Below are 12,477 nucleotides of genomic sequence, written 5' to 3'. Positions count from 1 at the left end.
CTTCATTACATAATTTTAAAAATATGAAGGATAAATACGGAAGGCTAAATGACATATACATGTGTTATGCACCATTAATAAGTGATGAGAAATAAATAAATGAAACTGAACATGCCCAGTGCACCATTGCTCTTCACAGGATGTGAATTGGAGAGCCTAAAAATAGAAAAGATGATTTTGTGTGCAAGTGACATGAAGGAATAGAGGTTCAGCAGGGAAAGATGTAAACAGAGCACCAACACAGTCCCAGTGGGAGTGTACAAATGTGAAGGAGGGCACAGCTTCTCTCGCTGTGCATCACATGGAAAGGCCAAGGTAACACACAAATAGCACAGGTCTAAAACATAGTGGTAGTTGCCCTCTCAGGATGCTTGATATCTGATTTTTTTTCCTTCATTTTTGACTTGTCTCTTGTGCCTGAGAAATTGTTGCTGGCTACTAGTTTTAAGTGCCTTGCGTATATCAGGTTTGTTTCCTATTTTTTGTGCCTTACTTCTCTGTTGAATAATTTATGCTATGAAAACCAAGTTAAGCAACAAGCTTTTTTTGTGCTTTGTTCAGAAAGCACTGATGTTAGTGGTCACTGGCTAGGGAAAGAAAGACCATCCCAGGAACAGTTTGAGCCAAATATTTTGAAGGTTTTGAAGATCAAGACCAGATCCTTAACTTAATTACATAATAATAAAGGCCAGTTGCTAACTTCCTCCATTTGAAGAATGATATGTTCATTCTGCTTCTAATTGGCAGCTCCTGTAGGAACCCATGGCTCACTGCAATGATCTCAGTATGACAGCTCCAAGCAAAAGCCAGCAAAACATCAAGAAATATCTAAGCACAGAACACAACTGTTTTCTCTTAGCTGATGATTTGCTTACAAAAATAAATCTCACCTGTTCCAAAATTCTGACACAACAATGAAACCACAAGCAGTACCAAGCACATTGATTACCTCTGGAGCAGCCACAGGAGCCTCCCAACAGCTCCCCGTAACTGGCTGGTAGCTGCTGAAAGCAGACGTAGGGATGAATATGTGATAGCTGTGCTTCTTTGTTGTATGCTGTCCGTGTAGATTCTGTTCTTAGCAGGCACAAACACCACAAAAAGTAAGACAGATTATCCTGAAGAATATTACCCATGGTGGTTATACCTTTGCTCTTATTTTTTTTTATTTTTTTGACTTCCACATGTCAGGGTATGGAGGGCCCAGTAACAGACCAGTGAAGAATCCTTGCCTCAATAATCCCAATTTCTGTGAGCTGCTGGAGGTTGGATGTGTGATCCAGACTCTTCTCTTTATGGCAGAGACCAAAATAGTTCAAAATTAAACAAAGAAGGGCAGAAGTTATCCTTTAGCCACCAAGACAGAAAACAACACTGATTTCCTTGGATTCTTACTTTGCAGAAACATCTTCTCAAATCACATGAATTGTGTGCTTTCAAGAAGTCTTCTCATCCACCTAATTTTCAAGGTGTCAGGTGGAAAAACTAGGGATCTGGGCTCAGTATCTGATTTGAGAAGTCCACACTGGGAAATGGTGTCTGAGTATCCATTGCAAAGTTCAGTGTGAGAATCGGAGCAGAAGCCAGAGCCAAGTGAAAGACTACCAGAGTGAGGTAAACCTTAAGTCCAAAGAAGGGTGTAATGAAGAAGGTTTACACATGCATTTAGAAAGAAGAGGTGCTTTTTTAGCACATGATGGGTGTATGATCTGGAATATACTCTGGTGAGAAGCTGAAAAAAACAAACAAACAAACAAACAACAACAAAAAACACCAGTGCCCTCTTCTCTGCATGCAGAAACTAACTATGACAGCTACCTAGAGTTTAGCAGATAAGAAAAAGATGGTGTTAGAATGTGGACCCCATTTGTTCTGGGCTGTACCATCAACGGTAAGAAAGTTCTCAGTGATGGCTGTGGTTATCCCTTACATCTGCAGCTTTTGTCAGCCTGGAAATTATGAAGAGCACAGATGTCAGTACAGTCTCATATACAAGGGTTGCAATGAGATACTCAGAATCCAATGAACAGGCCCCTGAAGAAGAGCTCACAGTTTAAAATAAAGAGCAACATTTCAGTTATTGGAAATGTATCAGTGAACATCTCAATCCATAAACCAGCAACAGAGTGTACATCTACCCCAGTGCATGCTGACAAATTCAAGGCCTAAACTCAGCACGATAACCTTGCACCAGAAAGTGTTGGGGAACGTTGTATCAAAACACATGACCAAGTTCATGAAGATCAAGTTCAACACTGAAGCTTGATATCCACATTCAAAATATATTACAATTAGATAAAAGTTATTGATTAAGCTAGCTTTAATGAAACCAGGTCTACGCTGATTATGAAGCTCAGCAGATCATTCCATGAATTAACTGCACTATGTCATGTGGATTTGCTGACACAGTTTCCTCTTTTCAATGATTTCTGCACCACACTTCATTTTGCAGCGTTGATGTGTCCTCAGAATGCATAAAACAACAGAGATCTGTTTTGAGTTGAGACAGCTATGCAGATTTATACCAGCTGAAGATCTGGACTATAATATCACCACATTCCTTTCCTGCATGCAACATAATACTGCTGCGCTGGAAGCAGCTGCTGAAGTTGCCATATTGTGACTAAGGGCAACCACCTTACTTCTAATGAAACAAAACCTTGTCACATGTAATGGACAGTGACTTGTGATTCCATCCTGTCTCCTTTAGGAAAAAAAGAAAAAAAAAAAATATATATATATATACACATATGAGGAAGCTGGTCTGTATATGAAAGACTATTTTTCAGCCAGTACTGCTTTGGTGATAATTGGTCATCTAAAAGAGCCAGTATCAACAAAAATGAACCCCTTCCTTGCTTCTATAGTTACAAAAAAATGCAGATAGGACATGCATTTATGAAAAAGTAAAGAAGAGATGTCATATTCTCCCATGCTACACAAATGTTGCAGCCAATCCTCCTTTCCACAAAAAAAAACAATTAAGTAATGATAGCTCAAGTATGTTATTCAGGGACCTAGCCCCAAATGTCACTTTCAATTCTGAATATTCCTGAAGTCTGGAGTAGTTAAGATATCCAAACCTTTCCTCATCACTAATTCTATATTTCTTGTGTTTCACAAGCTGTTTTTTGTTGTTGTTATTGTTGTTTTCTTTAAGTGGCAAAAGCCTTGCAGCTTGTCCAGCTGAGATGTTCAAGCTTTTCAGCAGCAGGACCCCTTAGTTCACGAGCAGGATTTCTTTGCACAGGCTAGAAGGCAGGAAATTCTGTATTAAATAATGTAGGAAGAGTGAAATAATTGCAAACTTGATACTTCTTCACGACTCCCACATTGAAAACCTCTGTTCTGTGGGAAATGGGTTGGGTGAAGAAGATCTCTATCTACTCTTAGCTTGTAATGATCTGACTTCACTGCATTTCTATGCGGGCCTGATCCAAAGCCCAACAAAGCCAATGGAAATCTTAAGGTGGAAAACATATTGTAACAATAACTGAGAGCAAATCTTTTGCAGCAGTGAAGTAGAATATACAGCTGAATTGGCACTGCAATCGTAACATAGACTATTCACCTGGGCAGCTGAGTCTATTGCCTTCATTGCCGCAGTCACTAGAGTGAAATCCTATGAACAGTTTAGGAGTATTTTAGGAGTTTTTGTGAAAGACAAGGACAGATGAATAGCATCAGCATGCAGACTGGGAAGGGAGGAAAAGCAGTAAATCTAAAGCAATGGTTGGCATTTACTGATTTTAGAGCCTTTCAAAATATGCAGGGTCCTTTAGAGAAGGAGACTATAATCAAATACCAATCTGATGTGGTAAGTGATGTTAACAAGTTTAAGAAGTGGGCAGCTGAAGGTTATAGCAACAATGTCAGACAATAATCCTTTTCAGAAAAGCTGCACTTAATGGCTAAGTTTTCCTTGTCAACTCCCCAAAACATTCATTAACTATTACTCTTCTTTGGGTATCTCAGCATAAAGGAGAGGAATGGTGTGATATATCAGGACTAAGAAGGTAATTCTGGTAAAGGCAAGGAGTCTGACAGTAGAGGCAAGAGCTGAACTGAGAATCTCAGGTTGGATCTATTAGCAGGACACTTCATGCAGTGATTTTTCATTCATTATTGTGATGATCTTAAAAGTATTTCATTTGAGCAAAAGAAACGTGAAAGAAGCCCTGGAGGCAGCAGATGCTCAAGAAGCAGGGCTGACAGACATTAAGTATTCTTGCTTTAAAATCTTTATTAAATCATAAGGTAAGCAACAAAATAATCTAGAGAAGCAATATCTCCACAATCACAAGCTAGTTTGCAATCAGCACAAGAAATTTTCCTTGAATTCATTACAACATTCTAGCAGAACTACTGTTGCAATAGATGTCAACAAGAGATGCTGTTACATACCGTCTTTCCAAATTGCAGGAACAATCCTAGCATGTGGAGTAAGATTCAGTTTGGAAAACAAACTGAGAAGTTAGTTTGGGTTACATAAAGTCTGGGAAAGACAAAAAAAATTAAAAAAAAACTCTAATAAAAGTCAGTTCTCAAGTATTGTAGGGGGAGAATTATCCTCTGATAACTGAGCTTTTTTCTAGATTGTGATTTCTTTTTTATATATATATCCTTCACTCTCTTTGACAGTTTGCATCAGAATGAGATTGAATGAGCATATTTAAAATAATCTCAAATTGGGTAAAGAACAGAATTTCAGAGGCTTCCTCTGCCACATTAACAGCATTCCCATTTCCCTAAGTGTGCTGTGTATTTGAATTCCCATTCTCAGCTTTATCTGGTCAAGACATTGCCCACTGGCCTGATTGAAATATTGATCTAAAGATGGACCATATGTTCTCATATGAATCACTGAAAAACAGTCAGTTTTGTGATACTGCAGTATTGAATAAAGCACTGAGTTCTTGCATAACAAAGTTCTCATAGAACACCAAAAAAATAGATTTTTTTTTTTGTAACTGGAAATAAAATATGTGCTTATCTGCATACTAAAGGTGTAATAAGTCCAATATTAAATACTTTCTCTGATTATGTAGTAACTTACTCTTTTCTGTAATGCTTTTAATTCCTTCTGATTGAAGGAATTTGTTGTATACAAATAGCTAACCCATTATTTATCTTCTCCTGACCCAATAATATACCCATCTGACAACTTTTTCTTTTGACCCACTAGAAATCTTTTCTTTTCTACACACTGCTTATTTAAGTCTTGCCAAAATGTTTAGACTTCAGAAAGCTGACCTGGGTACTGAAAAATAAGATAAAATCATGTAGAATGCAAGAAGGAAAACTTAAGCTGCAGATGAATACGAAAGGGTGTGACCCTTTGCAGAGAGTTTTGTTTGGGCAGAGAAATAAAGGCTTTAAAGCATATCAACATCCACTGGGTATTTGTTCCAAAAGACCAGATTTCCTGAGGCTGAACTTACAACTTATGCTATTTTAGTACACAAGGGTCAATTCCACTTGACCATTTCTATTTTTTTAATTCTGAATATGAATGGTTGGGAAGCAAAGCACATTACATACAGGGGATGGTATGCTACACAGTCAGGGAGTTTGTGAAACAACCCCTAATCAAATCTTTAAATACAAAGTAGAAAGACTGAAACAAGAGAGTAGCTCATTCTTCTGTAACCTTTGCAGCATGGTTAAGGACAAAATAAATTTCATTATTCTACTTTATTCTCAAGATAACTTTCCACAAGTTTCTTCAAGAAATGGAAGATGAGAATGTAGCGAGTGTGGTTGACTAAATATCCTGCCATGTATTTATTCTGTTCATGTACGCCATTTCTGATACTGCACCCATCACCACAATGTCTCAGTGCCTTCCAGTAGTGCATTAAGCAATGTGACTAACATCTGTCAAATGTTTGTGCTCCCTGCTTCTCTCCTCAGGGGAAGATGTGTGTTCAACAGTGGGTTTTTGTTTGTTTTGTTCTTTTTTTTTTTTTCTGGAATTTATTTTTAATAAAATCTAAATGCATGTGCTATTTGTTTATGTTAGAGAAGTAAAAGAAATATGCCTTGCCCTCAGGATGCCATAGCCCATGGCTGTCTCTTGGAGAAGGAGAATCACACAGTGCTGACCAGGAGTCAGTAAAAGCAGGAGGCAGGGCACGAAAGGGGCAGGTGGTGGGTGCTTAAAGGCAGCTGTAGCAGAGGGAACTTCTCACACAAGCAGGAAGGAGAGGATGAGGCTTTATTTTTGCATCCTTGATGGCCTACATTCAAACCTTGTGTTGCAAATAAATTTTATTATATATATGAAAAAAATTAGAATGTGAACATCAATATAATTCCCACATGCTGGCATCAGAGCCATTACACACGTTGCTACATCTGCTCCTGAGCATCCCAGAGTAGGAACAAGAGGGCTGCAGCACTGAAGCATTTAGCTGACTTGGGAGAGCATTTGCTGTCTATACTTCCATAATGTCCACCTCAGGACAACCTTAACAAGTCCCATTGTGTCTTGCATGCATATTTTAAAACATGAAGAGAGAAAGAGACAAAGAAAAAATAAAAATTGTCAAGCAGTTGCAGCTGGCGATAGCATGAGTGAAAACCTCTCTCTGCTGGGAATTAAACAATTTCCAGTTAAACTTTAAAAAAAAGGACTTTGAACACACAGTGGAGAAACAGGAATGATGTGCTTTTTTTCTGTTCAGCCATTAAGAGAGACTCTAAGGGACTCCTACAAAAAGCCAGGAGAAGCCAGCTCCATCCTGCCACCGTTTTCATCAACTGAATTTTGCCTTTGACTGGAGTAGATGTGTTCATGTTCATTAAATAATTGTGTGTGTGTGTGGTGGGGGGGAGATTATTCAGTGGGATCTTCTATCCTTCTGAAATAATTATCTTGTGTGCCTCCTCCTCATTTAAGTGCAGCCTTTAGAATTAACTCTTACACTATTATTCACATAAATAGTATATCAAGTAAATTGTCCTGTCTCTGTTTTTAAAAGGCTTTTACTACAGCCCTGCAGCTAAACTATCCCCATTCTCAAAGAATATGCCTAAAATAAACACTACAGATAAAACATGCAGTTGTCTTCAGGTGATATTTTATTACCCTTTCTATCACAATTGTCACTTTTCTCTATTTCATTGTTAACTTTTTAACAGCTAAAACCTAGCGTGTTTATAATGATTTAGAAAGCAGGATATCCCTTGAGTTGGAAAGAAGCAGCATTATCAAACAAAGCTTTAAAAATATCATTGTTCTTTGGTTGCAGAGAGACATGTGCATTTGCATTGATGCAGACAAGTGCTGCCCGTAAGGGAGGATTATCTTATTTTTCTCCATCCCAAGATATAAATTTAGTCTCGGTGCTCCAGTCCCCTAAACTCCCACACATTTCATTGGAAAATATACCTGAGCAAAGACTGCAAGTTCTGTCCTTGGGGAGACAGAGAGTAGATTTTTGTCTTAGATTTATACCAGCAGTATGTGGAGACAGAAAATATGCAATAAGTCAAAGAGATTTTACTTATCAGAGTTTTAGACAACCATTTGTCAGTACTTAACTGTATTGCTGGATGACTCATTCCCATTTCTAATACCTAGGAATACAGGGCATGTGTGGGAACACAATGTCTGCATTGATTTTAATCTGGTTTCTTTTTGTACTGTCTACAAATAGCTCAAAACGAACCCAATCAGATAAGCAGAGCAGAAAATGATTGCAAAAACACATACAGTAAGCCACTCACAGGGGCCTTAGAAAGGCCAAAGAACACACAAAACAGAAACACCAAGGTAGCCAAGAACCACTCATAAAAGGGTCCAGTTCCTCTCTATTGTGGATGAATAATTCAGCTAGGCAAACTGAATCTTTTTAAAACAGCTAGAAAGATAAAGGTTTTCTTTTTAGGTGAAGGACCAGCAGTTACCTTGCTCAGGGAGGACATACTCAAAGCTAGTAGTGTTCTTTTTGAATCCCTCTCAATTTTCAACCTTCTTCGTGCAAAGAGAGCTCCATGTCAGGACAGGAGTCCATCACTTACTCTAGGCAGGATGGAGAAGGGCAAGCTTTTCTGCTATTGTGTTATCAGTGTTTAAAACACTAAACGTGCTCCAGCTCTCACTGAACACCCTTTCATAGATGCCTGCTGCAATCCTTGGCTTCAGAAGGCTTCTTGGAAGAGTGGGTGTGATAGACTTTTGGGAGTTTTCCTGTTATGGGAGTGGGGGGAATTTTAAGTTATTTCCAATCCAAAATGTAAAAGAAAAATGAAATTTTCTTATTGTTTTACAAGCTGTTCCTCTGAAAACAACTCAAATCAGGTCATTTCAGATTTTGATATTTGCTTTTTTTCTTCACCTTTTAGTAAAGATTAAAAACAAAAAATTCAATAAGAAACAATCCAACCACGTCAATCTTTTTAAAATTACCCAGATAGGCTCTGACAACAATTTCAAAAACTTTTCACATTGGAATATTCAATATAGAGATGTCTCCAGAGAATTGCCATAGCCTCGACAAGTTAAGAAATTTCCAGCAAAAACACCTTCCTGGTCTAGTTCCTTAACATTTATTTCTTCCACCATCCTGAAGGTAACCTTCTTCTTTGGAAGCTGGTGGGCAAGAGGAGAAGCAAAGGATACAGACAACAGGCCCACCCTCAATCCAGAAGTGAGGATAGGAGGAAGAAGCAGTCATAGAAGAAGTTTAGACAAGACACAGATGACAACCCATCTGATGTTAAAATAGTCATGGAGTCAGAGTAGCCTATTTGTCTATGCATATACAGCATAAATTCCTTTTTCCACATCAGTACAAACTTTAAGTCCCCTAGGGGTACTGCAATTACACTGATTTTACATCAGAATAAATCAGACACTGTCAAAATTGCTATAAAGGCAAGGATCAGAATTTCATCTTGCCTTCTCCCCATGACTGCACATCTGCCCTTTGTGAATGATAACAATAGGCATCTTTTCTTTGTGAACCATTTCTCTGAACACAATTATGTGGAAAAGCGGAGAGGCCCACAAAAGTCTCTGAGGTGGTGCCAAGAAAGCAGTATCTATACGTGTAGTTCAGCGGAGTCCTTAGTCATAACAGACAGCCATAGCTATCTTCCTCTCTGGTCCTGGAGCTGGTTCTGCTGACGGCATCCCAGGGCCCTCAGCACCACATCCCAGAGAAGAGCATAAATATGTAGCTTGTCATCCTGCTGTAATTTATATGTAGTTGACACAAGAAGGGAGGGCAATCAATTAATGTTTGCAGAGATCCCTTGAATACTTTTCCTGAGATCATCTTAGCAGAAAGCTATGAGTTTGCTCCAGTTTGCCAGATCAGATATGTAATATGTTCAGAACTGGGAAGAATAGCACTGTAGTGTTTCATCACAAATAAACCCCAAAAGGCTACATACAGGTTCTCCAAAAGCAACTGGGAAAGTAATTACATATTTACAAATGTGGCAAGTCCAAGTAAAACTTACCTATATTTTCCATCCCAGCTGTAACTGGCTTTTTAAGAAGATATTCTGAAGAGAACATAGGGTTTCACAGCCTGAAGGCTTCATGTCACCCTGCGTCCTGTAACAATGACTACATCCCTGTTTACTTCTGAACTGAACGGAAGGTTGCTTATGTACATCCCACACTTTTGCTAGCATCTTGATCCTTGATGATGAGATAATGAGTCCATGGGGCAAGGGAGAAGAGAGAGAAGCAGAGGGCCTCATAACCCTACTCCATGGAATAACCTGTTCTACAAGGGTAACATATTTCCTTGATGGCAGAAAAGTGTTGTTGAAACTCTATGAGGAAATGGTTTTGTATCTGTACTCCAAACACACTGCAGATATCCCAAAGCTTTGTGTCATACCTGGGAAGCTCAGGAATGCCCCAGTATGTCTTGCTTTTAGTGGCACCCTTACATCTTTCTCTGCTAAGCCTGGATCTGCTGAAGTCATGGTGCCAGAAATACCTCAGTTTTCTCTGTACAGGGTAGCTGCTGAATAGAAACACTAACATGGCCTGGGACTGCATTATAATCTCATCATGAATTTATCCAGTTTGGACAGAGAACAGCAAGCTTTCCCTTCTTCATTATAAAGCACGGGGCAGTGAAGACACTGAAGGCCATCAGGATCCTGTCTTCTGCACAGAGTCTTCTGCACAAATGAACATTTGGACCTATGGAAGACACATTGTACACAAATCTCAGAGACAGGAAGGCCTGAAGGTCAGCAGGATGTCAGAGGAAGAAATTCAATAAGCATCCACTTAAAAGCCAATAAATCAAGAGTATTATCACCTTAGAAATCAACTAAATGGAGCATATTGCTTGCCAAATAAAGGAAAACTGGTTTATTTATTATTTTAGAAGATTTTTTATTAAAGCAAACACAAAGTTAATTGTATTCAAAGAATAAAGATAAGCAACAAGCAAATTTTTGAGGTTAAATAATCACCTTCTCCAAGTGCTAGGTGGTTACTGTTATTGAATGCCTTCTTTCATTGTTGAAAGGAAAATAATTAACAATAAAATACTAGAACCTGCATTTCTGGAAAAGGCGGCTAGCAGCCTTAGTAGTTTTTTTTTTTTTTTTTCCTGCAGCTGTCATCCAGTATAAGGATCCTAAAATTACCAAAGAAAAAAATATTAACACCCCTGACTTCAATCTGTGCAATTTAAAATCAGTTTAGATAACTGCAAATGTATGGCTTATATTCCCCATCTCCACACACACACAAGTTTACTAAAAATAAAAAACTTCCTCTGATTTGCATCTGTTTTATTTTTTCCTGTTGAGCTAAGAGTTGATTCTCCACCCACACATGCAACAGCAGCTAACTCTTGATTAATTAAAAGATCTTTAATAAAAAAAAAAAAAAAAAGCCAGAGAGGAAGTTAACTTACTGGAAATTAAGCATCTGGACTTCTCCAAAGTATAAGGGTTTTTCCATCACTCTGGAAGGTAATTTGACTTAAGGAAAAGCTTCATTTTTATACTTTGCAGTACTTGACTATTTGATAGAGTCTGGTGATTCATTTTGTGTGTTGAAACATGCCCACTCCCATCACTTCAGCCAAATGCCAGCTTGTTTTATTTCTTAAACTATACAAAATGGCAGGATTTATAATTCTATAATAGCTGCCAAAACTAGATTAAGACCATCCTAGAGCTGATATAATAGGACTTTCCATGGATGTAAGATCCCCTAATGGCAGGAGACCTTCCTTGTAAGTCCCCAAATATCAGAAACTGAAAAATGAGGTTTGAGAGTGAAGGTGCAAAGGAAGGGAAAGTGTCGGAGGATAGAAGATCTTTCTGTAAATCACGGAGAGACTAAGGGAGCAGACTAGATCTCCCATGAAGCCCCATGTTGCTGGTGTCCTGCCTGGATTAATCAGAGCTTGCTCCAGTAGGAGCAACCCTGTCTCCAAGTGTAGCATGTACCCATCTCCCCAGGACTTTCCTCAGCAGTACAGCAAAGGAAAGGCAGACTTAGAACAATTCTAAAAGGAATTAGTAGTTAAACGAAATACCCCTGAGGGAGAGGTGTAATAAGCTGCATCAAAATTCAAACGATGGCATCAAGAAGAGGATCTTGAAGCATACGTGCTGGGCTCAGCCTTAGCACAGTGGAGAAGTATTACCTCAGGCCCCAGTGTCACAACTGAACAACTAAAGTGAAGCATGTCTTCTTGAGCTTTAACTATCTAAAAGTATGTAGATTAAACCAGTCACAGAGAGAAGGAGGTGTAGCCCAGGGACCACTGAGCTGACCCCAAACCGGGGGCCCAAGCAGGTTGCATGGCTTGCTGCTCTGCAGTGGCCACATCCTGGCTCCCATGCCAGCACCACACTCAGCTACCACCACATATCTATGTGTGACGGGCTCCCTGGAAAGCCATGTATTCCCAGTAATTAGCAGCTGTTTCTTTGCATCAGAAAGAAATTATAGTTTTATCCCATGTATTCACTTTTAAACCATGTCCCTTTCAACATACAAATGCTAAATGGAGAGATCAAGACAATTTGTGAGGACTGTGTTCAGTTGAGGCAGCATCCGTGGCACAGTAGCGAAACAAAGGGAGAGTCAGTGCAGAGAAAAGCCTCAGAAAACCTGCAGTGCAGCAGGATGAGTAAACCAGCTAACGAAACACTTGATATCTTTGTACAGCAAGCCACATTAAATGAGGCATGAAAGAGTAATATGGACATGTACTTAGTGAAAGAGCAGACTGGAAAAGAAAGAAACAACCATACAGCTTCAAGCTGTGATATTGAAAAAGAGATAATAAATGAACCAGTTCAGGGTTAAAGACAAAATTAAGTATATTTGGAAACTGTGAACAAAACTGAGGGATGACTTGCCATTTCTTAATTTCATGGAGCTTTAAGACAGAAGAGACCTGTGTATCATCTATTTTGACTTCCTGAATAACACAGGCATTGCATTTCTCTCTTTTATTACTTATGTTACCTTTTCAG

Source organism: Anser brachyrhynchus, assembly GCF_964034855.1.
Source record: "Anser brachyrhynchus genome assembly, chromosome: 3".
In the NCBI taxonomy this organism is placed as follows: domain Eukaryota; kingdom Metazoa; phylum Chordata; class Aves; order Anseriformes; family Anatidae; genus Anser; species Anser brachyrhynchus.
The sequence above is the reverse complement of the archived record's forward strand: the minus strand, read 5'-3'. Positions refer to the sequence as shown.